The 27,451-nt window shown below is 42.3% G+C and overlaps 1 protein-coding gene across 4 annotated transcripts in view; it reads left to right on the forward strand.

Moving 5' to 3' along the window:
• The first annotated feature begins 515 nt into the window (after positions 1 to 515).
• The window catches only part of C8H1orf21 (chromosome 8 C1orf21 homolog), a 228,163-nt gene continuing 201,227 nt past the window's right edge, over positions 516 to 27,451 (forward strand). The window contains exons 1-2 of one of the 4 annotated variants that reach the window (XM_069737263.1): positions 531 to 718; positions 13,537 to 13,589. The gene's annotated coding sequence lies outside the window, so the exon portion shown is untranslated. Of the gene's footprint in view, positions 719 to 1,238; positions 1,329 to 13,536; positions 13,590 to 27,451 lie in introns of those variants that run through there. The other 3 variants (XM_069737262.1, XM_069737264.1, XM_069737265.1) reach the window with 3 other exon arrangements.

The raw sequence follows: 27,451 nt of genomic DNA on the forward strand, positions 1-27,451 counted from the left end.
ACCCTAGCCTTAAAAGTAATTGTCTTAGGAGATTATTTTATAATATTATCCTGCTCACCATTAACGATATTCAAGTGTGTGGATAATAATGGAACAGTTGGGTCCTATAAAGGTACTGTATTGCCCATTAAATATAATGTCAGTGAAGGTCGGTGTCAGTAATACATCATATTAATCATTAAGACACAGATGTGACCATTTTCAATGATCTTTTAGCTGTCACACGTGCTATACAAGAAGCCATTCACATCTGCCTATGTCATCAATGCAATATTGTAAAGGTTCTACACCCGGTGTAAATGTGTGCTGATACTTGATGGCTGATACTTGATGGCAGCCAGTGACAGGCTCCAGGGCTCTAGATACCTCTGCCAATGCTACTGCCAGCAGGCAAGGATAGGGAGAATTTCTGCCTTAAGCCACAGCTGTGTTTGTGCCTGAGCATTATGAAGGCCTGCTAGACCGGCTGTCTAAATGAGGAGCTGTCTCTCACCCCTCCCATCCCCTCCCTTTTTTCCTCTCTCCTGTTCTTTTTTTTCTCTTCTCTTTTCCTGCTGAGCGACTGCAAAAAGGAGCTTTTACGCTTCTGTTCAGCTGCGTTCGCCCTAACCGTGTATTCATCCCAACGTCATTGCTTCGTTTTTTTGCTCTCAAAAAAGAACTAAATCGTTTAACGCAACAGCAGCAGCATCATCATCACCACCATCATCGCTGGAAGGTAGGGGAGGTAGAGCTGAAGTCACTGTCAATGGGAAGACAGGAATAATTCCTGCTGTGATTTCTATTGCGTGCTGCTTCTTTCTGTGTGGGTTCAGGCCCGCAGTCCGCCGTCAGACGGAGACCGGCTCCTCGCACAGCCCTGCTTGGCTCTATTTATAGCCGCTTGTTTAGGAGCCTCCATATTTCTCTTCATTTACCTGAACTGTTGGGAATTATTTTGCTGGTCAATATGTTTTTTTCATATTTGCTTTAACAATTATTTTCATGCAGGATTTGATTGTCCCCCACTGCTTAATGTCACGCAGGTTTCTGTTACTCCAGAATTTTCTTTGCACTTTCTAGGATCCGAGTTCCCTTCTCACTTTGGTGTTCTCGCTCCTCCACCTTTCTCCAGATAGTTGATAGTTGAACTTTGTGCTTTGTGTAGTATAATGTCCTCATATTCTGGGTGTGGATGATGAGTTAACTGTGCTATTGCCAGGGGCCATGAGTAGCTCCATAACTTCCCCTTTCCTTTATTTTTATGATAAATCGTAGACTCTCCTCTTCCTGAATTTGCAGCATGACTACTAATGAAATGTCTTTGAATAATGGGAATTTCCTGTTGGGTAATGTATTGTTTGTTATGTGCACTATAATAGCCGTGTAAATTGTGTTGGGAAATATTACGCTGCATTGTGGAAGTAGTGGTGACTGCACAACGGTCCATGGATGTTATTCTTCGCGCCTAGGACATGGTTTCTACTTCTGAGCCCTCTGGCATTTTCCAAGATGAATTGTCTTTTATTGACCACAGTACAAGAGGGCAGAGGGTAAACACTAATGAACTCTTCCTCTGTGAGGGCTGATTACCAAGAGCACTCTCTGATGGCTGTCAATGCGATATACACCCACTGCAGGACCACTGCACATATTCAGGGCTGTTAATAGGACGGGATTTACCACCAGGCTGTTTTAAAAGAAATGCAGAACTTGATAGATGAGGTACTTTAAGGGCACAGTCAGACGGCCATAGAAATCGGACCGAGATCGGACCGCAGTTCTTGGACTGGCTGTTTTGCTCTCCCAACCCGAGCGTGACAGCTTCATAGAAATATTTGTCAGGAGGGCCGCCGGCCAGTCTGTGCTCTGCGGTCCAACCTCAGTCTAATTGATACGGCGCGCTAATTGCGTCCTAACACAATATTATATATAAATCATCACCTTTCAGTACGAGGGTAAATATGCACCTGGGGATATTTATATGTAGGCCAAATTAGGTTTAATTGTACCAGTAAAATGTTTTTCCATTCTATGAGATATTTTATGCCCCTTTTAGTAATATTATTATTATGCCATAATGACTTGGGCGGCACTGTGACCACAGCATTGTTCCTGAAGGATAAATAGTATTATCTTTTAGCTATGTGATAAATAATATGCGACACACCTTCACAACTTCTGGGAACAAGGGAATATATACAAGGTGCTTACAGAGTTTCTATAAAGAATAGTCACAGAATGTAGTGATTAACAGTATTTCTTTGGGGTAAATTTATCATTTGTGATATTTTTGACGAAAGTTTTGCCAGACACAATATTGACATAATTTCTAGCAAAAGTATCAAATGTTGCATGGAGGATGACAAATTTGCCTCATCTTTTCATATGTCTACAGATGTTTCTTTAATTGTGATGCCTACCTACTGGACTGAGAGAACATTTTAAAAAGGTCGCATCCATGAATTTTTTTACATGAATGTAAAATAGAAACTGACAGCTGATATATGCTGCCTGATCCATAAGCAGCATTTCAAAGAAAAGCATACTTTAAATATCCACCGGGGAACAAGCCGCACGGGAGACTAAACGCACAGGCGGATCCCTGGCTGCTTCTCTCTGCCCGCTGCCAGTGACTAACAGGTGTTTCCTGTCACATGCAGGAGATACCTGTCACTCAAAGGGAGCGGGCAGAGAGTGGCCAGAGACCCGCCTGTCCTATTGGACTCTCGCAGAGTTCAGTCCTCAGCGGCTTTTAAAGTATGATTATCTCTGAAATGCCGCAGAGTCAAACATTTATGTGTGAAATCAGCCAGTGCCTATTACATGCTTCCCGTGGCTCAGGCAGCATGTATCAGCTGTCAGGTTCCCGTTAAGTTTACTTTTCACTCCAACTTTACAAATCGAGATGCATGGAACAAATGTTTATTAAATGTAGCCACCAGCAAAATGGGTAACTTCTTGAAGACCGTTTGTGTTGCCAAATTTATCTGTGTCACAAATTGTTTCACAAATTTAGCATCTCTTCAAATATAACTCTTCAGTAAAGAAAGGGTAAAAAATGGAAAAAAAAAGTCTCAATACAGAAGTGAGTACTGAAACTTTTTAAAAAGCAGGAATTTAAAAATTTGCTCTACCATGCCTACTTACCTACTCTCGTTTTATAAAAGCCAAAGGAGGTGTAAAATTGAAAAATATTCCAATTTTGGGTGCAAAAGCAACATGTGAAAAATTGTGACTTTTTGATGCCAGAAAATGCCATGATAAATTCCCACTCCCTCTCACCCATTATTTTGGAATTGCATGAAGAGTGGCACAGTTCTTGAACTCAAATTTGCTGTTCTTTTTTTTAGTGGGTCTTTATCAGGGCCAGGGACCACTCAATACTCTATTGAGACTGAGGTGGCTTGGCTGTTGGCTTTTGTTTGCCCTTCAGGGTTTCTTTAAGGGGAGTCTGTCAGCACAAAATGACTTTTGAAATCAAGCACTTGATGCACACATGGTGTGTCCAGTTCAGTGCCCCTTCTCACATCCTTATTTTCAATACATCTCTGCCCTTCTTTCTTGATTGGAATCTCTGGCTTTATGGAGCCAGAGAATGACAGGGATAGATGGAAAACAAGTAGTTGGAGGTGCACTAATCTGCATGGTCACGCGAAGAGTGCCTGTGCTTGGTTTATTTTGTGCTGACAAGCTCAATTTAAATCCTCAGGGGAGGTACTACACCCTATTCTCAGGATGTTACACCTTCCAGGTATTTGTTTGGTTTCACTAGCCACTCTGGGTGGTACTGGATGCCCTTATTACTACAACGTCACAGCCTATTACTGAATTGATATCAAACATCCTCAGCAGAGATTGTGCTGACTGCGGGTCACCAATTCTCAGACCCCCATGTGGTCATAGTTTTCAGGAATCCTTCACGGAGGAGGATTTACTTCTATATCCTTCTTAAATTAACATGAGCACCTTATTCTTGTCCCATTGTATGCTCCCACAGCAGGGCCGGACTGGCCATCTGGCTATTCTGGCAAATGCCAGAAGGGCCTGTCTGTTTGTGGGCTCCCTTGCCTGTTAACAGAATCTGTGCTTTCAAGACTACCATACTGTTAAAAGTTTTGACAGGGCACAAAGTCGCTGATTCCGTCACTTATCCCAGCAGGCCACGGGTATCATTAGTAATATTGATCTTGCAGTAAATCTTGCTTTCCTCCATCCAGGGTAATATTAGTAATATATCCCATCTGGTGCTTGGGACAGGGACAAAATGGGCCTGTGTGATTTCAAATGCCAGGGCTGAATTTCAGCCCCATTCCGTACCTGTCCAACAGAAATAAAAGTCTTGCAAAGTTCAGTACTACACAGAATTGTTTCATCCATCTCAACTGCCTATCTGGGGCAATACTTTGATCTTGCTGCGTCGTATGTCTGTGGCACTGCTCCATCTCTGTTATCCCAGCACATTATCACTCCATTCAGCTACCAATGTCTCCTCAACAGACAACTTCAAGATTAGTCTTTATCACAGTTGGGCCAAAAGACTCAGGATACCAGTCCTAGATCCAGCCAAAATAAAAGAGGAAGCCCAATTAACTACATTTAATTTATTTAAATGTATCAAAATAGTGAATTTATTACAATTATACATAGAGTTATATATAGAAAAGGAGGAATATGAATGCATTGTAGGAGATTACCAAATAAAAAATTACAAATGAAAGATGAACCGTGATGAAAGTATAGTCACTCACCAAACAAATCCCTCACTATAAAGGCTAAAGCCAATACCAATCTGCAAAATTCTATATGAACATATAATACTATATTCCATAATCCAACAACAAAAAATTATAATATCCAAAGAAGCATATAAAAATGTAGCACCTAAAAATAGACTGCATATTAATAGATAATAAGGATTGTATCTACTATATAATTGTCTAAGGGTCACTTCTGTCTGTCTGTCCCAGATATTCATTGGTCTGTCTGTCATGGAATCCAAGTCGCTGATTGGTCGTGGCAAAACGCCCACGACCATTGCCACGACCAATCAGCGACGGGCGCAGTCAGTGCCCGCTACGTACGTCCCTCCAGTCAGCGCTCACACAGGGTTAATGGCAGCGCTAAAGGACCGCGTCATGCCGCGGTGTAACGCACTCCATTAATGCTGCTATTAACCCTGTGTGACAAACTTTTTTTTTACTATTGATGCTGCCTATGCAGATCTAATGTTAAAAATAATAAAAAAAAATAAAAAATCATCATATACTCACATTTCGGCGCCTTTCCCGCTCCTCGCGACGCTCCGGTAACCGCTCCATGCAAGCGGCAGGTTCCGGTGGCAAGGATGGTATGCGACAAGGACCTGCCATGACGTCACGGTCATGTGACTGCGACATCATCACAGGTCATGCGAGAAAGACCTGCCATGACGTCACGGTACCGCACACAGGGCCAGGACTTCAACGGAGGGTGAGTATATGTTTATTTTTTATTTTAAGTCTGTATACTACATGGCTCTGTGCTGTATACTCTGTCGCTGTGCAATATACTATGTGGCTGGGCAATATACTACATAACTGGGCAATATACTACGTGGCTGGGCAATATACTACGTGGCTGGGCAATATACTACATGGCTGGGCAATATACTACATGGCTGGGCAATATCCTACGTGGCTGGGCAATATACTACGTGGCTGGGCAATATACTACGTGGCTGGGCAATATACTACGTGACTGGGCAATATACTACGGGACTGGGCAATATACTACGTGGCTGGACAATATTCTACGTGGCTGGGCAATATACTACGTGGCTGGGCAATATACTACGTGGACATGCATATTCTAGAATACCCAATGCGTTAGAATCAGGTCGCTATCTAGTAATATATATATAAATATGTAAAATATGAGGCCCAAAAAACACAAACCACTGAGTATCCTTGTGTATTCAATGAATTATGCAGAATAAGAATAGCTTACTATAATCAGCTGGAATATGGATAGTCACAAACATTCAATCGAATCACCTACCATAAGCTCCTTTGAATGCCTTCAATACCTTGTTAGTATAGAAAGGTAGGAGACAAAAAAAGCGCGAATAGGGTCTTATCCCCAGGATAGTTTCCAATCAATTATGAGAGAACTGCTCACCTGGTGGTACACAGTAACAGCGTGTAGTTGTCAGCTGCTGCAGATCCACAGGTCGCCGCTGCGACCTCTCAGAACCGTTATAATAGATGAATGTGGATAAATTCCACGCTGCTGCGACAAATGATGGATCCAGATATAGTTCTAAGATGTTCGGGTGGTTTATTCAACGCGTTTCGAAGCTCATGGCTTCTTCTTCAGGAAGTTTCCACAGAAATTCCACAGAATCACTGAAGAAAAACTCAAATTTCGTGATTAGAGAAGCAGACAAAGGGGCGGGGTTGTGATCCAAAACAGGGAAGATTATTTAAATGAAGCATTCCGTATCTTGTCTGATGCAAAATATTATGAGAAACTAAATACCGATCCTTCCACTCAATTCTAATTAGACTATTAAACCCTTATAGATGATGCCTATAAAAAAGGGATATTAAATATAAAAGAACATAGATTTCTTACCAACAAAAGCCATATGTAGCATTTTATTACCACCTCCCGAAAGTCCACAGTGACACGAAAAATCCCCCTGGACGCCCGATAATTTCGGGGATTGGTTCCTTGACATCACATTTATCACACTTTATTGACCTGTTTTTACAAGATATTGTTTTGGGATTACCCTCTTATCTTCAGGACTCCACACAGTTCATCCAGGAATGTAACGATATAGTATGGCAAGAGGGTTTTTTTTTTAATTACACTTGATGTAGTAGGTCTATATACCAACATTGAGCACACACTGGGACTGGCAGCTGTGGATTTTTATCTCCACGAAAACAAATACCATCCTCACAGAGGGAGTTTTTACTAAAAGGTTTGAAAATTACGGTATTTTAAAACATACCTTAATATTTTTTCTTTTCAGGATGTGATCTATCTACAGAGACTTAGGACAGCGATGGGGACGCAGGTCGCCCCAAGTTTCACTAATCTTTTCATGGGGCGATTCGAGTCCCTATCTACGCTATCCGAGCCTTTTTTTTAAAGAAAAAATTCTGCTTTATAAACGCTATATCTGGTGATCCTATGGAAGGGGTCTATAGAACAAGCATGGGAATTAATTTATAAACTGAACACGAATGGGGGATTACTTTTACTGCAAATTTACATAAAAATAAAATCACTTTTCTAGATCTTGAAGTAAGTCACAAAGACAGCCGCATAGTGACTAAAACCATTTTTCAAAAAAGTAGATATGAATGTTTTTTTGGATTTCTGTAGTGCACACTATTGCAAATGGAAGAAAATATTCCACATAGCCAATTTCTGCGCATTTGAAAGAACTGCAGTAGTGAGGCTGACTATGTGGAACAATCAAAAATTCTCATTGCTAGATTTCTGGAGAAGGAATATCCCTAAAAATTAGTGCAAGGTGCATAAGCAAAGAATCTGATTAAAACTCAGGCTGATTGCCTACCACAGAATAACCAGAAAAAAGTTTTTTCCCTAGAAAATGGGATTATGAGTAATCTGAACAATGGAAGGGCTGAATCTTGTGGTCCTTCAAGAAAGAACCAAACAATAATACCAAATCCCTGGCGTTTTAACTTTGTGACTCAGTTTAATAATGGTAATCATAAAATAAGTGACACCCCTGAAAAATTTTGGTACCTTTTAATTAAAGACCCCATCTTAAAGAATTTGTTACATAAAAAAACAGTCATGGCCAAACGTATTGAAGCAACACAAGAAACTGAGGAAAAAAGGCAAATTGGACATCCTTTCACACAAAATCCCCAAAATGAGCCCGAGAAAATTGTTGGCACCCTCCACTTATTCTTTTGTTGCAAACCCTTTGGAATAAATAACTGCAATCAATTGCATCCTATAACCATCGAAAAGCTTCTTACACCTCTCAATTGGAATTTTAGGCCACTCTTCTTTTGCAAACTGCTCAAGGTCTCTCATATTTGAAGGGTGCCTTTTCCCATCTGCAATTTAAGGTCTCTCCACGGGTGTTCAGTGGGATTTAGACTCATTGCTGGCCACTTCAGAACTCTCCAGTGCTTTGTTTCCATCCATTTCTGGGTGCTTCTTGAAATATGTTCCGGGTTATTTTCTTGCTGGAAGACCCATGACCTAGGACAGAAACCCAACTCTATGACACTGGGCACTATATTGCAACCAAAAATCCTTTGGTAATCTTCAGATTTCATGGTGGTTTGCACATGCACCTAGTACCAGAGGCAACAAAACAACCCCAAAATATCTTTGATCCTCCACTATATTTGACTGGAAGTACTGTGTTCTTTTCTTTGTAAGTGTCATTCTGTTTTCGGTAAACAGTAGAATAATGTGCTGTACCAAAAAGCTCTATCATGGCCTCAACTGTCCACAAAATTCTTTTCCAGAAGGATTTTGGCTTACTTATGTACATTTTGGCAAACTGCAGTCTAGCTTTTTTATGTCTCTGTGTCAGCAATGGGGTCCTCCTGGGTCTCCTGCCATAGTGTTTAATTTCATTCAAATGTTGACAGATAATTCACGTGGACACTGATACACCCTGAACCTGCAGGACAGCTTGAATGTCTTTCTAACTTGATTTGGGCTCCTAATCCAGACTACCGTATTTTCTGGCGTATAAGACGACTGGGCATATAAGACGACCCCCAACTTTTCCATATAAAATATGGAATTTGGGATATGCCCGCCATATAAGATGGGGGTCATCTTACACGCCCAGTCATCTTATACGGCATGTGGTTCCCAGGGTCTGGAGGAGAGGAGACTCTCCTTCAGGCCCTGGGATCCATATTCATGTAAAAAAATAAAGAATAAAAATAAAAAACATGGATATACTCACCCTCGGACGGGCCCTGGCTCACAGCGCTGCTAGCGTCTCCCTCCGTTCCTTAGAATGCAGTGAGTGAAGGACCTTCGATGACGTCGCGGTCACATGAGCGGTCAGGCGACCGCTGTATTTCTGTCAGCACTCAGTTTAGCAAAACATGCTATTTTGGCTACTGGCAGTACAATCTTGTAGCTGTAATATACAGCCCTCACACACAACAGCATATTAAGCTGGTATATCTACAGAATAATGTTCCCCAATGCAATGATTCAATTCCAACATCAAAAGTTTTGTATGGAAAAATGATTTTTATCATTATTAAGCAACTATTTTGTTGTGATGTTTTTGACTATTTACACTGGGTTATTATAAGTGCTTGGAAATGTTTGTTTTGTAACATTGCTGCATGTACATAGAGTTTAATATTTTCCTACTCTGTTGGCTTCTGAATACATGCTCAAACAGGAGAAACTATGTACTAAGTGCCTATATTGAAGTCCATAGCCAGAGTCTCTGTAAGGAAAGAGTTAGCTGATGCCTAAAGATCATCATGTGCTGTTGTAGCCAAAAGGTTGACATAAAGTTTCATTGTCCAGTTTTTATAGTGGCAATTTGCATTAACTCTAGATTGTTATGAAGTGTGATCAGATAAATTGCAAACTCTCATGTCGTGAAAATTAACTAAATGACTAAAACCTCAATTTTGAGCACTGCCACAAAATGACCTGCTTACATTATCTCAGTGATCTTCTCGTTAGTTCAGAAGAAAGTGCTAATGAGGACAAGGCAGCTGAATTAAAGGTACCTTCACACTAAACGATATCGCTAGCGATCCGTGACGTTGCAGCGTCCTGGCTAGCGATATCGTTCAGTTTGACACGCAGCAGGATCCTGCTGTGCCATCGTTGGTCGGAGCAGAATGTCCAGAACTTTATTTCGTCGCTGGACTCCCGCAGACATCGCTAAATCGGCGTGTGTGATGCCGATTCAGCGATGTCTTCACTGGTAACTAGGGTAAACATCGGGTTACTAAGCGCAGGACCGCGCTTAGTAACCCGATGTTTACCCTGGTTACCAGCGTAAACGTAAAAAAAAAAAACACTACATACTTACATTCTGGTGTCTGTCCTCCGGCGCTGTGCTTCTCTGCACTGTGAGCGCCGGCCAGCCGGAAAGCAGAGCACAGCGGTGACGTCACCGCTGTGCTTTCCGGCTGGCGCTCACAGTCAGTACAGAGAAGCACGGCGCCGGGGGACAGACACTGGAATGTAAGAATGTAGTTTTTTTTTACGTTTTTTCTGCGCTTAGTAACCAGATGTTTACCCTGGTTACCCGGGGACCGGCATCGTTGGTCGCTCGAGAGCTGTCTGTGTGACAGCTCTCCAGCGACCACACAGCGACGCTGCATCGATCGGGATCGTTGTCTAGATCGCTGCAGCGTCGCTAAATGTGACGGTACCTTAACTCTGTCATGCTGATCACATTATAAGATTAGGCCGTTTGTTTTAAAAGGGTGCTTAACCCCTTTCCGATGATGGGCGTAATAGTACAGCCACATCAGAATCTCTCCCTGAGCCCACATCTTTCCCGGTACGCACACTGGAAAACCCACCCATCGGTGACCCCGCCACCTGATTGGGGGTCACTGATGGGTTGGCATGACAACCAGAGGTCTCCAGAAGACCTCTATGGTTGTCATAACCAGATTGCTATGAGCGCCACTCGGTGCGCTCGCAGCAAGTGAGCTGATCATCGCCTGTATGTAGCAGAACTGATCAGACAACTGCAGCTTCTAGTCTCCCATGGAGACTACTGAAGCATGCAAAAAGTAAAAAAAAGTACTTAAAAACAATAAAAAAATAAAAAAAATATAAAAGTTCAAATCACCCCCTTTTGCCCCATTCAAAATAAAACATAAAAAAACAAACATACACATATTTGGTATCGCTGTGTTCAGAATCACCCGATCTATCACTACAGGTCCTTCTAAAAAAATTAGCATATAGTGTTAAATTTCATTATTTACCATAATGTAATGATTACAATTAAACTTTCATATATTATAGATTCATTATCCACCAACTGAAATTTGTCAGGTCTTTTATTGTTTTAATACTGATGATTTTGGCATACAACTCCTGATAACCCAAAAAACCTGTCTCAATAAATTAGCATATTTCACCCATCCAATCAAATAAAAGTGTTTTTTAATAACAAACAAAAAAAACCATCAAATAATAATGTTCAGTTATGCACTCAATACTTGGTCGGGAATCCTTTGGCAGAAATGACTGCTTCAATGCGGCGTGGCATGGAGGCAATCAGCCTGTGACACTGCTGAGATGTTATGGAGGCCCAGGATGCTTCAATAGCGGCCTTAAGCTCATCCAGAGTGTTGGGTCTTGCGTCTCTCAACTTTCTCTTCACAATATCCCACAGATTCTCTATGGGGTTCAGGTCAGGAGAGTTGGCAGGCCAATTGAGCACAGTAATACCATGGTCAGTAAACCATTTACCAGTGGTTTTGGCACTGTGAGCAGGTGCCAGGTCGTGCTGAAAAATGAAATCTTCATCTCCATAAAGCATTTCAGCCGATGGAAGCATGAAGTGCTCCAAAATCTCCTGATAGCTAGCTGCATTGACCCTGCCCTTGATGAAACACAGTGGACCAACACCAGCAGCTGACATGGCACCCCACACCATCACTGACTGTGGGTACTTGACACTGGACTTCAGGCATTTTGGCATTTCCTTCTCCCCAGTCTTCCTCCAGACTCTGGCACCTTGATTTCCAAATGACATGCAAAATTTGCTTTCATCAGAAAAAAGTACTTGGGACCACTTAGCAACAGTCCAGTGCTGCTTCTCTGTAGCTCAAAAGTGGCTTTACCTGGGGAATGCGGCACCTGTAGCCCATTTCCTGCACACGCCTGTGCACGGTGGCTCTGGATGTTTCCACACCAGACTCAGTCCACTGCTTCCTCAGGTTCCCCAAGGTCTGGAATCGGTCCTTCTCCACAATCTTCCTCAGGGTCCGGTCTCCTCTTCTCGTTGTACAGCGTTTTCTGCCACATTGTTTCCTTCCAACAGACTTACCATTGAGGTGCCTTGATACAGCACTCTGGGAACAGCCTATTTGTTGAGAAATTTCTTTCTGGGTCTTACCCTCTTGCTTGAGGGTGTCAATGATGGCCTTCTTGACATCTGTCAGGTCGCTAGTCTTACCCATGATGGGGGTTTTGAGTAATGAACCAGGCAGGGAGTTTATAAAAGCCTCAGGTATATTTTGCATGTGTTTAGAGTTAATTAGTTGATTCAGAAGATTAGGGTAATAGGTCGTTTAGAGAACCTTTTCTTGATATGCTAATTTATTGAGACAGGTTTTTTGGGTTATCAGGAGTTGTATGCCAAAATCATCAGTATTAAAACAATAAAAGACCTGACAAATTTCAGTTGGTGGATAATGAATCTATAATATATGAAAGTTTAATTGTAATCATTACATTATGGTAAATAATGAAATTTAACACTATATGCTAATTTTTTGAGAAGGACCTGTATAAAAATATCGAGAAAAAAATTCAAAACACCAGAATTACACTTTTTTGGTAGCCGCTGCATTGCAATAAAAAGCAATAACGAATGATCAAAAGATCGTATCTACACCAAAATGGTATCAATAAAAAATGTCAGCTCAGCATGCAAAACATAAGCCCTCACCCAGCCCCAAATCACAAAAAATGGAGACACTACATGTATTGGAAAATGGCACAATTTTTTCTTTCTTTACCAAAGTTTGGATTTTTTTTTACCACTTTAATAAAACCTAGACATGCTTGGTGTCTATGAACTCATAATGACCTGGAGAATAATAATGACAGGTCAGTTTTAACTAAATAAGTTTACTCAGTTTAGTCACAGAAGCAGCACAAGATTATTCACAAGTCAGTCTGAAAAATTGGGAAAAATTTGAAAGTGTCCCCAAGTGCAGTGGCAAAAACCATCAAGCGCTACAAAGAAATTGGCTCACATGAGGACCGCCCCAGGAAAGGAAGACCAAGAGTCACCTCTGCTTCTGAGGATAAGTTTATCCAATTCACCAGCCTCAGAAATCGCAGGTTAACAGCAGCTCAGATTAGAGACCAGGTCAATGCCACACAGAGTTCTAGCAGCAGACATATCTCTACAACAACTGTTAAGAGGAGACTGTGCAGCAGGCCTTCATGGTAAAATATCTGCTAGGAAACCAAGGTTAAGGACAGGCAACAAGCAGAAGAGACTTGTTTGGGCTAAAGAACACAAGGAATGGACAATTAGACCAGTGGAAATCTGTGCTTTGGTCTGATGAGTCCAAATTTGAGATCTTTGATTCCAACCACCGTGTCTTTGTGCGACGCAGAAAAGGTGAACGGATGGACTCTACATGCCTTGTTCCCACCGTGAGGCATGGAGGAGGTGTGATGGTTTGGGAGTGCTTTGCTGATGACACTGTTGGAGATTTATTTAAAACTGAAGGCATACTGAACCAGCATGGCTACCACAGCATCTAGCAGCGACATGCTATTCCATCCGATTTGCGTTTAGTTGGACTATCATTTATGTTTCAACAGGACAATGACCCCAAACACACCTTCTATGACCCACACACAGCTTCTATGAAGAGGTAAGTTCTGGACTGGACCAAGGGAACCCAGTGAATGTAGTGTATATGGACTTTTCAAAAGCTTTTGATACGGTGCCACACAAAAGGTTGATACATAAAATGAGAATAATGGGGATAGGGGAAAATATGTGTAAGTGGGTTGAGAGCTGGCTCAGGGATAGGAAACAAAGGGTGGTTATTAATGGAGCACACTCAGACTGGGTAGCGGTTAGCAGTGGGGTACCACAGGGGTCAGTATTGGGCCCTCTTTTTTTTAACATATTTATTAATGACCTTGCAGGGGGCATTCAGAGTAGAATTTCAATATTTGCAGATGACACTAAACTCTTCAGGGTAATCAATACAGGGGAGGACAATTTTATATTACAGGATGATTTATGTAAACTAGAAGCTTGGGCTGATAAATGGCAAATGAGCTTTAATGGGGATAAATGTAAGGTCATGCACTTGGGTAGAAGTAATAAGATGTATAATTATGTGCTTAATTCTAAAACTCTTGGCAAAACCGTCAATGAAAAAGACCTAGGTGTATGGGTGGATGACAAACTCACATTTAGTGGCCAGTGTCAGGCAGCTGCTACAAAGGCAAATAAAATAATGGGATGCATTAAAAGAGGCATAGATGCTCATGAAGAGAACATAATTTTACCTCTATACAAGTCACTTGTTCGACCACACTTAGAATACTGTGCACAGTTCTGGTCTCCGGTGTATAAGAAAGACATAGCTGAACTGGAGCGGGTGCAGAGAAGAGCGACCAAGGTTATTAGAGGACTGAGGGGTCTGCAATACCAAGATAGGTTATTACACTTGGGGCTATTTAGTTTGAAAAAACGAAGACTAAGGGGTGATCTTATTTTAATGTATAAATATATGAGGGGACAGTACAAAGACCTTTCTGATGATCTTTTTAATCATAGACCTGAAACGGGGGCATCCTCTACTTTTGGAGGAAAAAAGGTTTAAGCATAATAACAGACGCGGATTCTTTACTATAAGAGCAGTGAGACTATGGAACTCTCTACCGTATGATGTTGTAATTAGTGATTCATTACTTAAATTTAAGAGGGGACTGGATACATTTCTGGAAAAGTATAATGTTACAGGGTATATACACTAGATTCCTTGTTAGGGTGTTGATCCAGGGAACTAGTCTGATTGCCGTATGTGGAGTCGGGAAGGAATTTTTTTCCCCAAGGTGGAGCTTACTCTTTGCCACATGGGTTTTTTTTTGCCTTCCTCTGGATCAACATGTTAGGGCATGTTAGGTTAGGCTATGGGTTGAATTAGATGGACTTCTTCCTTCAACCTTAATAACTATGTAACTATGTAACCTCCAGGCTTTGTAAGTGCTATCTGACCAAGAAGGAGAGTGATGGGGTGCTACGCCAGATGACCTGGCCTACACAGTCACCAGACCTGAACCCAGTCAAGATGGTTTGGGGTTAGCTGGACCGCAGAGTGAAGGCAAAAGGGCCAACAAGTGCTAAGCATTTCTGGGAACTCCTTCAAGATTGTTGGAAGACCATTGCTGGTGACTACCTCTTGAAGCTCATCAAGGGAATGCCAAGTGTGTGCAAAGCAGTGATCAAAGCAAAACGTGGCTACTTTGAAGAAACTAGAATATAAGACATACATTCAGTTGTTTCACACTTTTTAAGTATATAATTCCACATGTGTTAATGCATAGTTTTGATGCCTTCAGTGTGAATGTACAATTTTCATAGTCATGAAAATACAGAAAAATCTTTAAATGAGAAGGTGTGTCCAAACTTTTGGTCTGTACTGTACGTGGTATTCCACAGTATCCCATATCAGATATACCAGCTTTGCGGGGACTTGGGCAAGGAGTGTGGGTCAGAAACTAGCCACAGTACCCCCTTACACCAGTACCATCCCCCCAAAAAGCTTTTACTGTAGCTGTGGGGTCAGTTCAACACCAGTGCAGAGCTTGCTCAGAAATGGCAGCATAGTCAGTGTGCTTTAGTGCTATCGGATAAAAAATCAGGCGGCATACAAACATTTACAAGGATGTGTGTGAATGTTCCCTAAAAGATCTAAAAATCCTAAAGAATCAACCTATGTAAAAAATAAAATTTGTGTCAGACTCAAAACTTTGGGCCACAGCTGTACAATGAGATTCTCCTGCTACTTTAGGGTATCATCATAATATTTCTAAACACAACTGCTGCTGGTTATACTACGGTGTTATTACATAGTAACATAGTAACATAGTTAGTAAGGCCGAAAAAAGACATTTGTCCATCCAGTTGCGGTGGCTCAGTGGTTAGCACAGCAGCCTTGCAGCACTGGAGTCCTGGGTTCAAACCCCACCAAGGACAACATCTGCAAAGAGTTTGTATGTTCTCTCCGTGTTTGCGTGGGTTTCCTCCGGGTTCTCCGGTTTCCTCCCACATTCCAAAGACATACTGTTAGGGAATTTAGATTGTGAGCCCCATTGGGGACAGCGATGATAATGTGAGCAAACTGTAAAGCGCTGCGGAATATGTTAGCGCTATATAAAAATAAAGATTATTATTATTATTATCCAGTTCAGCCTATATTCCATCATAATAAATCCCCAGATCTACGTCCTTCTACAGAACCTAATAATTGTATGATACAATATTGTTCTTCTCCAGGAAGACATCCAGGCCTCTCTTGAACCCCTCGACTGAGTTTGCCATCACCACCTCCTCAGGCAAGCAATTCCAGATTCTCACTGCCCTAACTGTAAAGAATCCTCTTCTATGTTGGTGGAAAAACCTTCTCTCCTCCAGACGCAAAGAATGCCCCCTTGTGCCCGTCACCTTCTTTGGTATAAACAGATCCTCAGCGAGATATTTGTATTGTTCCCTTATATACTTATACATGGTTATTAGATCGCCCCTCAGTCTTCTTTTTTCTAGACTAAATAATCCTAATTTCACTAATCTATCTGGGTATTGTAGTTCTCCCATCCCCTTTATTAATTTTGTTGCCCTCCTTTGTACTCTCTCTAGTTCCATTATATCCTTCCTGAGCACCGGTGCCCAAAACTGGACACAGTACTCCATGTGCGGTCTAACTAGGGATTTGTACAGAGGCAGTATAATGCTCTCATCATGTGTATCCAGACCTCTTTTAATGCACCCCATGATCCTGTTTGCCTTGGCAGCTGCTGCCTGGCACTGACTGCTCCAGGTAAGTTTATCATTAACTAGAATCCCCAAGTCCTTCTCCCTGTCAGATTTACCCAGTGGTTTCCCGTTCAGTGTGTAATGGTGATATTGATTCCTTCTTCCCATGTGTATAACCTTACATTTATCATTGTTCAAAGCTTTTTTTCATGCAATCAATTTTCTGACTTTTCTCAGTGTGTCAATTGCATCTCCTAATTCTCCACTTCCGTCGCCTAGTGACTTCCAGCAGCTTATAGTACAAGGCTACTTGTATACATTACTAATTTGGGCCACGCAAATCTTTCCATTGTACTATCTTCAGTTTATGGAAAGGCTTCCATGTGAGAGATTTATTCCCACTTCTTATGCATCACAATGGTCCTTGTAAGCATCCATGTAAATTCTGCAGAAATATCATCACTCAGATTTTTAGTAGCAAAAATGTCTGCAATAAATCGGTCGTGGTTGAACATACCCCAAGGTAGTGGGCCCTAATCGTTTTCCTTTTGAGAACCACATTCAGGGCTGTATGATCATCGTGGGCCACAATGTTTTTTAGAAGCCTAAGCCATAGGTAGGTAGAGGTTTGCAATGTAACTCACAAGTTACCGTGACTTGCAGGTCCCAAAAAATCAAAATCATTAGTATTTCATACGACTTGCACGTTACAGCAACGTTACAATGTTGTTACCACACAACATTCACTACTTACATTGTACTGCAATTTAGCAGCGGATCAGAGAGGTCTTTGGCTGCATGTATTACAGCCTAATCCATGTGTAGCCCCAGTTTCGGGCCTCTTTCAGACAAGCATATTTCCCACTTGGTATATGGACTACAATGCATGGACAGGTTGTGGGTCTCTTTGCTTGAACAAACAGCTTCATAGGCATCTATGAGGTCATTCGTTAGGGTCAGGATATCCACTATCGGTCCGTGCATTGTGGTCAATATATCGAGTGGGAAATAAGCTCGTCTGAAATCAACTTGTAGCTTATTTCCAAGATTAGAAAAAAAGTCTAAAAAAAATAATAGTGGCATTGTTTGTAGAAAAAAGTCAGCAACCTTTTTCACTAATGTTGAAATCCTATTCAGTTATGGAAATTATGATATCACCTAAATAAACCTGCACTGCAGGCACTGATATTTTAGTACAGTGCACTCGCACACCAGTCTGTGCACGTCATGTACATCACTCAGTGTACCATTTGTAGTTTCATGCTCCCCAAGTGTCACCAAGAGACAGCTTTTTATGGTTGGTCTCACAGTTGAGGAACATTGGGGGCTGAGGTATACTGTAATTGTCTACCCCAAGTAGGTGGCCAGGACTTGATGACAGGAGAGCAGGAGCAGCAGGAACAAAGGTCACAGGAGCAATGCAGTTACAGGCAGCAGTCATAGGGGAGAGTTGGGTGACCTCATCGGCGAGGAGGAGCAGAAGAAAGCCACAGCATCATAGTGTCTTTTCATGGTTCCTCCTCCTTCAATGTATTTTACAGATGACTTTCACTTGTCTGCCCCAGGAGGCGGCTGTGAGCTGAGCCACTGGTTGGGGATTCATGCTCTAGGACCTCTTTATAATTATCGGTCAGCATTGCCTTTGTGTGTGGGATAAATTCAAAGAGAAAATAAACTCCAAGTGAATGTGGCGCTAATCACCTTTTGATTTTTTGAGTGCATCCACTTCCAGTGAAAAAATGTTAATAAAAGTTCATTTATTTTCTCAAAACAAAAAAGAGGAAAAACATATTTTTAAAATATTTTTAAAATACAGTAACAACGCGTTTCAGCTGCTATTTTTACAGTGCAGCTTTCATCAGGTAACAGAAGAAAAACAATCCGAAGCAGGAGCAACACAGGATCAGCCCCTCTTGGCGGAGATATACAAGCATGGCGCTACAGCCCCTCTTGGTACAGATATGCAAGCATGGTGCTACAGCCCGTCTTGGTGCAGGTATACAGGCATGGCACTACAGCCCCTCATGGTGCTGGTATACAGGCATGGCACTACAGCCCCTCTTGGTACAGATATGCAAGCATGGCACTACAGTCCCTCATGGTGCAGATATACCTAGATGGCATTACAGCCCCTCTTGGTACAGATATGCAAGCATGGCACTACAGTCCCTCATGGTGCAGATATACCGAGATGGCATTACAGCCCCTCTTGGTACAGATATGCAAGCACAGTGCTACAGCCCGTCTTGGTGCAGGTATACAGGCATGGCACTACAGCCCCTCATGGTGCTGGTATACAGGCATGGCACTACAGCCCCTCTTGGTACAGATATGCAAGCATGGCACTACAGTCCCTCATGGTGCAGATATACCTAGATGGCATTACAGCCCCTCTTGGTACAGATATGCAAGCATGGCACTACAGTCCCTCATGGTGCAGATATACCTAGATGGCATTACAGCCCCTCTTGGTACAGATATGCAAGCATGGCACTACAGTCCCTCATGGTGCAGATATACCGAGATGGCATTACAGCCCCTCTTGGTACAGATATGCAAGCATGGTGCTACAGCCCGTCTTGGTGCAGGTATACAGGCATGGCACTACAGCCCCTCATGGTGCTGGTATACAGGCATGGCACTACAGCCCCTCTTGGTACAGATATGCAACATGGCACTACAGCCCCTCTTGGCGCAGATATACACATATGTACGATACAGAAAAAAGGTTTTGTTTGCCTTTGGACAACGCCTTTATTATGAGAATATGAGTACAAAAATAGTTGTGACACATTCCTACATATTTTCTTAGCAAACCATCTTGTGTACAAGTTTCTAAAGATAATCAGAACAGAGAGCTCTGTAACATCATAATTGTGTATTAATGGAAATGGGCACTACGTCATTGTAAGATCTATTCTTGTGCTTGTATCAGCAAATGGTGCTTAGTACTTTGTTGTTTGCAAACACAAGTTGTTTGTTGTTTTTTTATCACTTTACCTTTATTTTAACAGATGAGTTGGGGACATTTTGTAGTGGATACTAATATATTAGTGCAGGTCCTCCTCTTGCACCCTTACGGCAGCTTTCCTTGTTGATTGCACCAGGCTCCTATCTATACAATGGCTACTATTGGAGGCAGGTCCAGCGTTAGGGAAGAAAATGGGCAATTCCCCAGAGTCCACATCAGGAGCTTCACTGATTATAGCATTGTCAATAAAGCTTCCGATGTGGAGACTGCTTTAGAACCTTTGGTGAGAACACAATCATGTTATTGTGATATCACCACAGATCATGTCATCTGCAAGACTCCTGGACCTTTGGTGACATAACGATCATGTGACCAGTCATGTGACCATTCGTGACCGTCATGTCATTACAGGCCGTAAACTCTGAGAGTCAGAATGACTGAACAGAAGATCGACTGGTGATAAGTCTGTTTGTGGTTGAGCCTGGAATCTGTGGTCTCCTTGTAGGTGGTCTCTGCAGCTCAAACAGATGGATACTTGTGGATGGATGTTCTTCAATTACTAAAATTAACCCCTTCACAATATTTCATGTCATATGCTGTGCACTTGTCTTTGATGCGAGCTAGTACACTGTCCCACAGAAAAAATGTAACATTCGTGATTTTTTAAAATTTTGCCGAAGTTTGTACTGGGCTTGTGTGAAAAACGCTGACATGCGCAGTACAAACAGAAAAGTGATCAGAGCACACTGCGAACCCTGCACAGAGTGGGATTCCCGGCCATTGCCCCGGCCTTTCAGCATTCAGGCACAGGCAGGATGACAGGCCTAGTAAGTATGGCCGATATTCTCAGCCAATCCTGTCTCCTGCCTCTATGCTGCCTCTGACTGCTGCTCAGAACAGCCTCCGAGCAGTCAGAACATCTGACTGCAATGGGTTGCCATGACAATAAGGTGTTCTCCAAGCATTCCCAGGTGCTAATAGATTATTATTGGCTGCAGGTCTCGCGTCTGTTCGACAGCTGCAACACATGAGGGATTGGCTGTTAGGCAATTCCTGTATATGTTGCAGCTGTCGATCAGCCGTGAGACATGCAACCATTGTGGCTGGAGCATAGTATTAGAGCAGGCCGAAAATAATCTATTAGCACTTGAGCTTACTCGGGTAACACCTTATCCGAGCATGCTCGCTCATCACTAATGTGTATGTATGTGCTCTGTATACATACAGTACAGATCAAAAGTTTGGACACACATTCTCATTTAAAGATTTTTCTGTATTTTCATGACTATGAAAATTGTAAATTCACACTGAAGGCATCAAAACTATGAATTAACACATGTGGAATTATATACTTAACAGAAAAATGTGAAACAACTGAAAATATGTCTTATAATCTAGGTTCTTCAAAGTAGCCACCTTTTGCTTTGATGACTGCTTTGCACACTCTTGGCATTCTCTTGATGAGCTTCAAGAGGTAGTCACCGGAAATGGTCTTTCAACAATCTTGAAGGAGTTCCCAGAGATGCTTAGCACTTGTTGGCCCTTTTTCCTTCGCTCTGGGTCCAGCTCACCCCAAACTATCTCGATTGGGTTCAGGTCTGGTGACTGTGGAGACCAGGTCATCTGGCGTAGCACCCCATCACTCTCCTTCTTGGTCAAATAGCCCTTACACAGCCTTGAGGTGTGTTTGGGGTCATTGTTCTGTTGAAAAATAAATGATGGTTCAACTAAGCGCAAACCGGATGGAATAGCATGCTGCTGCAAGATGCTGTGGTAGCCATGCTGGGTCAGTATGACTTCAATTTTGAATAAATCCCCAACAGTGTCACCAGCAAAACACCCCCACACCATCACACCTCCTCCTCCATGTTTCACGGTGGGAACCAGGCATGTAGAGTCCATCCGTTCACCTTTTCTGCGTCGCACAAAGACATGGTGGTTGGAACCAAAGATCTCAAATTTGGACTCATCAGACCAAAGCACAGATTTTCACCGGTCTAATGTCCATTCCTTGTGTTCTTTAGCCCAAACAAGTCTTTTCTGCTTGTTGCCTGTCCTTAGTAGTGGTTTCCTAGCAGCTATTTTACCATGAAGGCCTGCTGCACAGTCTCCTCTTAACAGTTGTTGTAGAGATGTGTCTGCTGCTAGAACTCTGTGTGGCATTGACCTGGTCTGTAATCTGAGCTGCTGTTAACCTGCGATTTCTGAGGCTGGTGACTCAGATAAACTTATCCTCAGAAGCAGAGGTGACTCTTGGTCTTCCTTTCCTGGGGCGGTCCTCATGTGAGCCAGTTTCTTTGTAGCGCTTGATGGTTTTTGCAACTGCACTTGGGAACACTTTCAAAGTTTTCACAATTTTTCGGACTGACTGACCTTCATTTCTTAAAGTAATGATGGCCACTCATTTTTTTTTACTTAGCTGCTTTTTTCTTGCCATAATACAAATTCTAACAGTCTATTCAGTAGGACTATCAGCTGTGTATCCACCAGATTTCTGCTCAAGGCAACTGATGGTCCCAACCCCATTTATAAGGCAAGAAATCCCACTTATTAAACCTGACAGGGCACACCTGTGAAGTGAAAACCATTTCCGGTGACTACCTCTTGAAGCTCATCAAGAGAATGCCAAGAGTGAGCAAAGCAGTCATCAAAGCAAAAGGTGGCTACTTTGAAGATTCTAGAATATAAGACATAATTTCAGTTGTTTCACACTTTTTTGTTACGTATTTAATTCCACATGTGTTAATTCATAGTTTTGATGTCTTCAGTGTGAATTTACAATTTTCATAGTCATGAAAATACAGAAAAATCTTTAAATGAGAAGGTGTGTCCAAACTTTTGGTCTGTACTGCATGTGTATGTGCATATATATGCATGTGTGCTATGTGTGTGTCACATATGGTGTATGTATGTGGCATCCACATTTATAAATCTTGGCAGCACAGATGAGAGTTCATAAGTGTAAACATTGACAATCGCCCAACGAATGAGTAAAATGGTGCTCATTCATCAGGTGCAATGATTGTTTATGCCGGAAAAAAAATCATTGTTCTCAGCAGCACATTGCCCGGTGTACACAGGATATGTGCTGCTGGTAACCTGATACTGTATGGGGACAGATTGATCTACTACTGATTCTTCTGTGCCGTCATTCTTTGTCATTCTGTGTAAAGAGGCCATTAAACAAGCGCCAAATGACTTCAATAATGGCGATCCCACTCCTTTAAAGGTACCTTCACACTTAGCGACGCTGCAGCGATACCGACAACGATGTCGATCACTGCAGCGTCGCTGTTTGGTCGCTGGAGAGCTGTCACAAAGACAGCTCTCCAGCGACCAACGATCCCGAGGTCCCCGGGTAACCAGGGTAAACATCGGGTTACTAAGCACGGGGCCGCGCTTAGTAACCCGATGTTTACCCTGGCTACCAGCGTAAAAGTAAAAAAAACAAACACTACATACTTACCTACCGCTGTCTGTCCCCAGCGCTCAGCTTCTCTGCACTCCTCCTGTACTGGCTGTGAGCACAGCGGCCGGAAAGCAGAGCGGTGACGTCACCGCTCTGCTTTCCGGCTGACCGACGCTCACAGCCAGTGCAGGAGGAGTGCAGAGAAGCAGAGTGCCGGGGACAGACAGCGGTAGGTAAGTATGTAGTGTTTTTTTTTTTACTTTTACGCTGGTAACCAGGGTAAACATCGGGTTACTAAGCGTGGCCCTGCGCTTAGTAACCCGATGTTTACCCTGGTTACCAGTGAAGACATCGCTGGATCGGTGTCACACACGCCGATCCAGCGATGTCTGCAGGAAGTCCAGCGACGAAATAAAGTTCTGGACTTTCCTCAGCGACCAACGATCTCCCAGCAGGGGCCTGATCGTTGGTCGCTGTCACACAGAACGATTTTCTTAACGATATCGTTGCTACGTCACAAAAAGCAACGATATCGTTAACGATATCGTTATGTGTGAAGGTACCTTAACAGCTTGAACTCTGTGCATGTAAATGTTTGTGTGATGGTGCACTATGTTGGCATTTGGGGCCCCACTTTAAACTTTTGCTCATGGCCCTACTTTGTTTAAAACTAATCCTAGATGGAGGAGCACAATATCAGACCAGGTCATCAGCTCCTCTACTAGAAATAATGCGTTTCCAAGTGAAGTGATTATCAACTGGAGAAGACTAATGTCTGATCACATGCTCCTCCATCGGCAGCCATGTTGTGGACTGGATGGCTGTGCAGTCTATAATGATGGGGCACTAAAACGTACAGGAGGAGAACCTGCAATGCTTACTTATTAGTAAGTTGATATTTTGGCTAAAATATTGACCAATACCCATTATATACATGTGTTATGCAGGGTGCAGGCCGAGTCCCTTCAGTGGTGGCTGCACACATGGTATGATGTAATAGTAGGGGCGTCAGTAATAGGCTGCTATACGGGTAGCAGTACATCTCATGTAACGGTGTGAATGACGCCCTATGCAGACATGTGTGCAATAAGAATACTAGGCAGCCATCCCACGGATGCTTGGTGCGTCAGTAAGTGGTTGGACTCAGTATTTTGCACCTGTGCTGCCCCCACCTTCATCTTGGGGACCTGCTGCATCTTGTTTGTGCATTTGTGTCTGGACATGGTATTGCAAGTATGGCTGCTTTTTCTTTCAGTGATGTTTTATATATTCGTAAGTTTCCAAAAAATCTGCCCCAAACAATTTGTGACAAACATATTTTTTTTTTTACTTTTTCAGAAGTCAGGCTCCTATCTTATTCCACATTTTTAACTCATATAACCCTGTTGTATGTGGGAAAAATTAACTTTTTTAGCTTGGTTTTAAGGTACAGGTAAATTACTTAAGTATGTAAGAAATTTTTTTATGTGTAAAAAATACTTTTTTTTTTGCAGTTTTGCAATCTTTTTCTATTTAGATAATTGATTTCTAAGCTCCAGCCCTCGCGTTCCCCAACAGATCATGTTTTCAGGATTTTCTAAGTATTGCACAGTTTCTGATGTATTGATGATAATTCTATCACCTGCACAATACTGAGGAAATCCTGAAAACATGATCTGATGGGGGCCGCGTGGACTAGAGTTTGGGAAACACTGACCTAGATGGCTGTCCACTCCTGGACAACCCCAGCTTAGCCATTTAAAATCCCAATTAAAATAAAAACACACAATCTATGCTTCCCTCCTGCAGAGACGCTGTTCCTGTGATGCCCAGCAAGATGATGTGACCTGCTGTGTCACTTGCAGGCTGCAGCCAATCATGGCCACTCTATGGCTGCAGCTCATCAATATGCCCTCAGGGTGAACATCTACTCTGGCGAAATTTTAATGGCTGCAGTCAAACAGGGCTGCTCATAGGCTGCAGCCTGCATGTGACACAAAAAGCAAAAAGTCAGATCACCTTCCTGGTAAGAACGGCGCTGATATTGCAGGAACGGCGCTGCTGTAAGAGGCGAGTATCCCTTCTTTTTTAAATTGGCGTCCTGAATTGATTAAGCTGAGGTTATCCTACAATGGCCAACCCTTTTAATGCTTTTGCAGTGTTGAACCTTTATGTTTGAAAATTAGTGTATTTTTTTTTTCTTTTACTTTTTATTTAAAAAAAATAAATAAATAAAATTGTCATTATCCTATACTCTGTACAAAAAAAAAACCCAAATTAAAATATGTTTCTCCCTCATGGAGGGGAATGGAAATCCAAATGGCCTTGGGCAATCAGCAGGCTTTTGGCATGTAGTGAAAAACTGGAGAAACAATAGAAAAATAGCGCGAACTCAGAGGGAAGCATACAAATTTCATGGTCAGATTTGAAGCCATGATCCTTGTACTGGTAGATCAGTGGTTTTGCTATAGAAATTACTAAAATACCCAGCAATATAGATTTTAATTGATTTGGAATCAATGACGACGGTCCACGCCCTGGTAACGAAGTTATCATGAGTGAAACTATGGTATTTAGTACAGAATAGATACAAAAACAGGTAGAGAATGGAGAATGTCCACTGACCTGTTTTTTTGCATTTAAAATCAGAACAAAAATGTAAAAGACTTCTTTAAGTATTTTCTTGAACTATTTAGAAACATTGATTGTTTAACATCCAACTGCTATAGGTCAGGCATTTGGTATATTAAATAGGCAATTTCCATATTTCATTTCCCAGAGGAGTATTGCACAAGGAATAAGCCTCCTTACCTTGACAAGCCAGAGCTGATATGTCACTCTCCGCAAGGAGAAACGTTACACGTGATGCCTTTTTGCTATTAGTCTCTCATCTATAAAGTACACCCAACCTAAACACTCTAAGGCTGTGTGCACACGTTGCGGTTTTTCCCGATAAAAACGCTATAAAACCGCAAAAAAAACCACATACAATAAGTATCTCATCATGTAGAATGAATTCCGCATGCTTTTTGCACATGATGCGTTTGTTTCCACGAAAAAAACGCATCACGGTAAAAACCGCAGCATGTTCATTAATTTTGCAGGTTTTTTTGCGGATTTTCCACTACAAAATGCATTGGGAAATGTCCGGAAAAAAACGCGGCAAAAATGTGGCAAAACCGCGGCAAAAACGCATGTGGTTTTCTTGCGGATTTCTTGCAGAAAATGTCCGGTTTTTATCAGGAATTTTCTGCGCGAAATCCTGAACATGTGCACATAGCCTTAGGTGTGTTACCTGCAGGACTGGCATGAGGGGTAGGCAGGGTGGGCAGCTGCCTAGGACCCCACCTCATTTCAGAAGAGAAGGGCTGCTGGCTCTGTCCTTCTGCGCCGGCAACTCCAATAGTGAGTGTTTACTTAGGGGACCTGCTGCACAGCTGCCACAGAAGGGATCGTGCATTGTTCTGGGTGTGCCCTCCACTGTCCTCTGTGAGGGAACCTCAGCATCTTCTGGTGAGAGCACAGAGGACAGGGGAGAAGGTCTTACAAAATGGACAGCACAGCAGGACCAGGAAGTTATTAGTCCTGTCTGTGCCGTGTCCTCTCACACAGAGATTTCTGCAGCTACTTGTCTGCTGCTCTGTTATCTTCTGCACTGGGAGAGTGAGCAACATGTAGGATCTGCCAAGTAAGGAGACTGCATGCCTAATATTTACATCAAAGAGAGCATGTGTGTATATATACACGTATGTGTATAAACGTGTATATATATATATATATGTGTGTGTGTAAATGTATTAGTGTGTATATATTTGTGTGTATGAGCGTATATGTATATATGTGCATACCTCCGAAGTTTCGAAGAACAAAAATAGGGACATTGGATAAATTATGTCTTGTGATATGCGCGCAGCAGGAAGCTTTGCCCACGCCCTTGGCCACACCCTAATCTACGCTCATTTGCCGTTACTTTCTAGCCTGGCAGGAGGAGTTCTCAGAGGGGTGGTGGCAGTGAGGGACATTCGGCAGATGCCTGAGACTGTGTAGGAGGCTGGAGCAGGACCGTAGTCATGGCCAAACACTCTTGCACATCAGTGCCCTGGCCTCCCAATACATGAAAATCACAACCCACTCTGGGCTCACTTGTGTTCCCGTCTTCAACTCCTTCTGGGATTCCTCTCTGTTGCTCAGAGTTACCTTCAGTTGGTTCAAAATAAACTGATGCACAGTCTAAAGGCAATTTAAAATAGGTAACTTTATTTGTCATACTTTGCAGCACGTTCATGTCAGAAGCAATCTCAGCACCAAAGTCCATACAGTATGTATCCTTTACTTTCCCTGTACTCCACGCTGTGTCCTCACATACATTACGGGGTAATAATGC

This window comes from Ranitomeya imitator, chromosome 8, assembly GCF_032444005.1.
Source record: "Ranitomeya imitator isolate aRanImi1 chromosome 8, aRanImi1.pri, whole genome shotgun sequence".
NCBI lineage: Eukaryota > Metazoa > Chordata > Amphibia > Anura > Dendrobatidae > Ranitomeya > Ranitomeya imitator.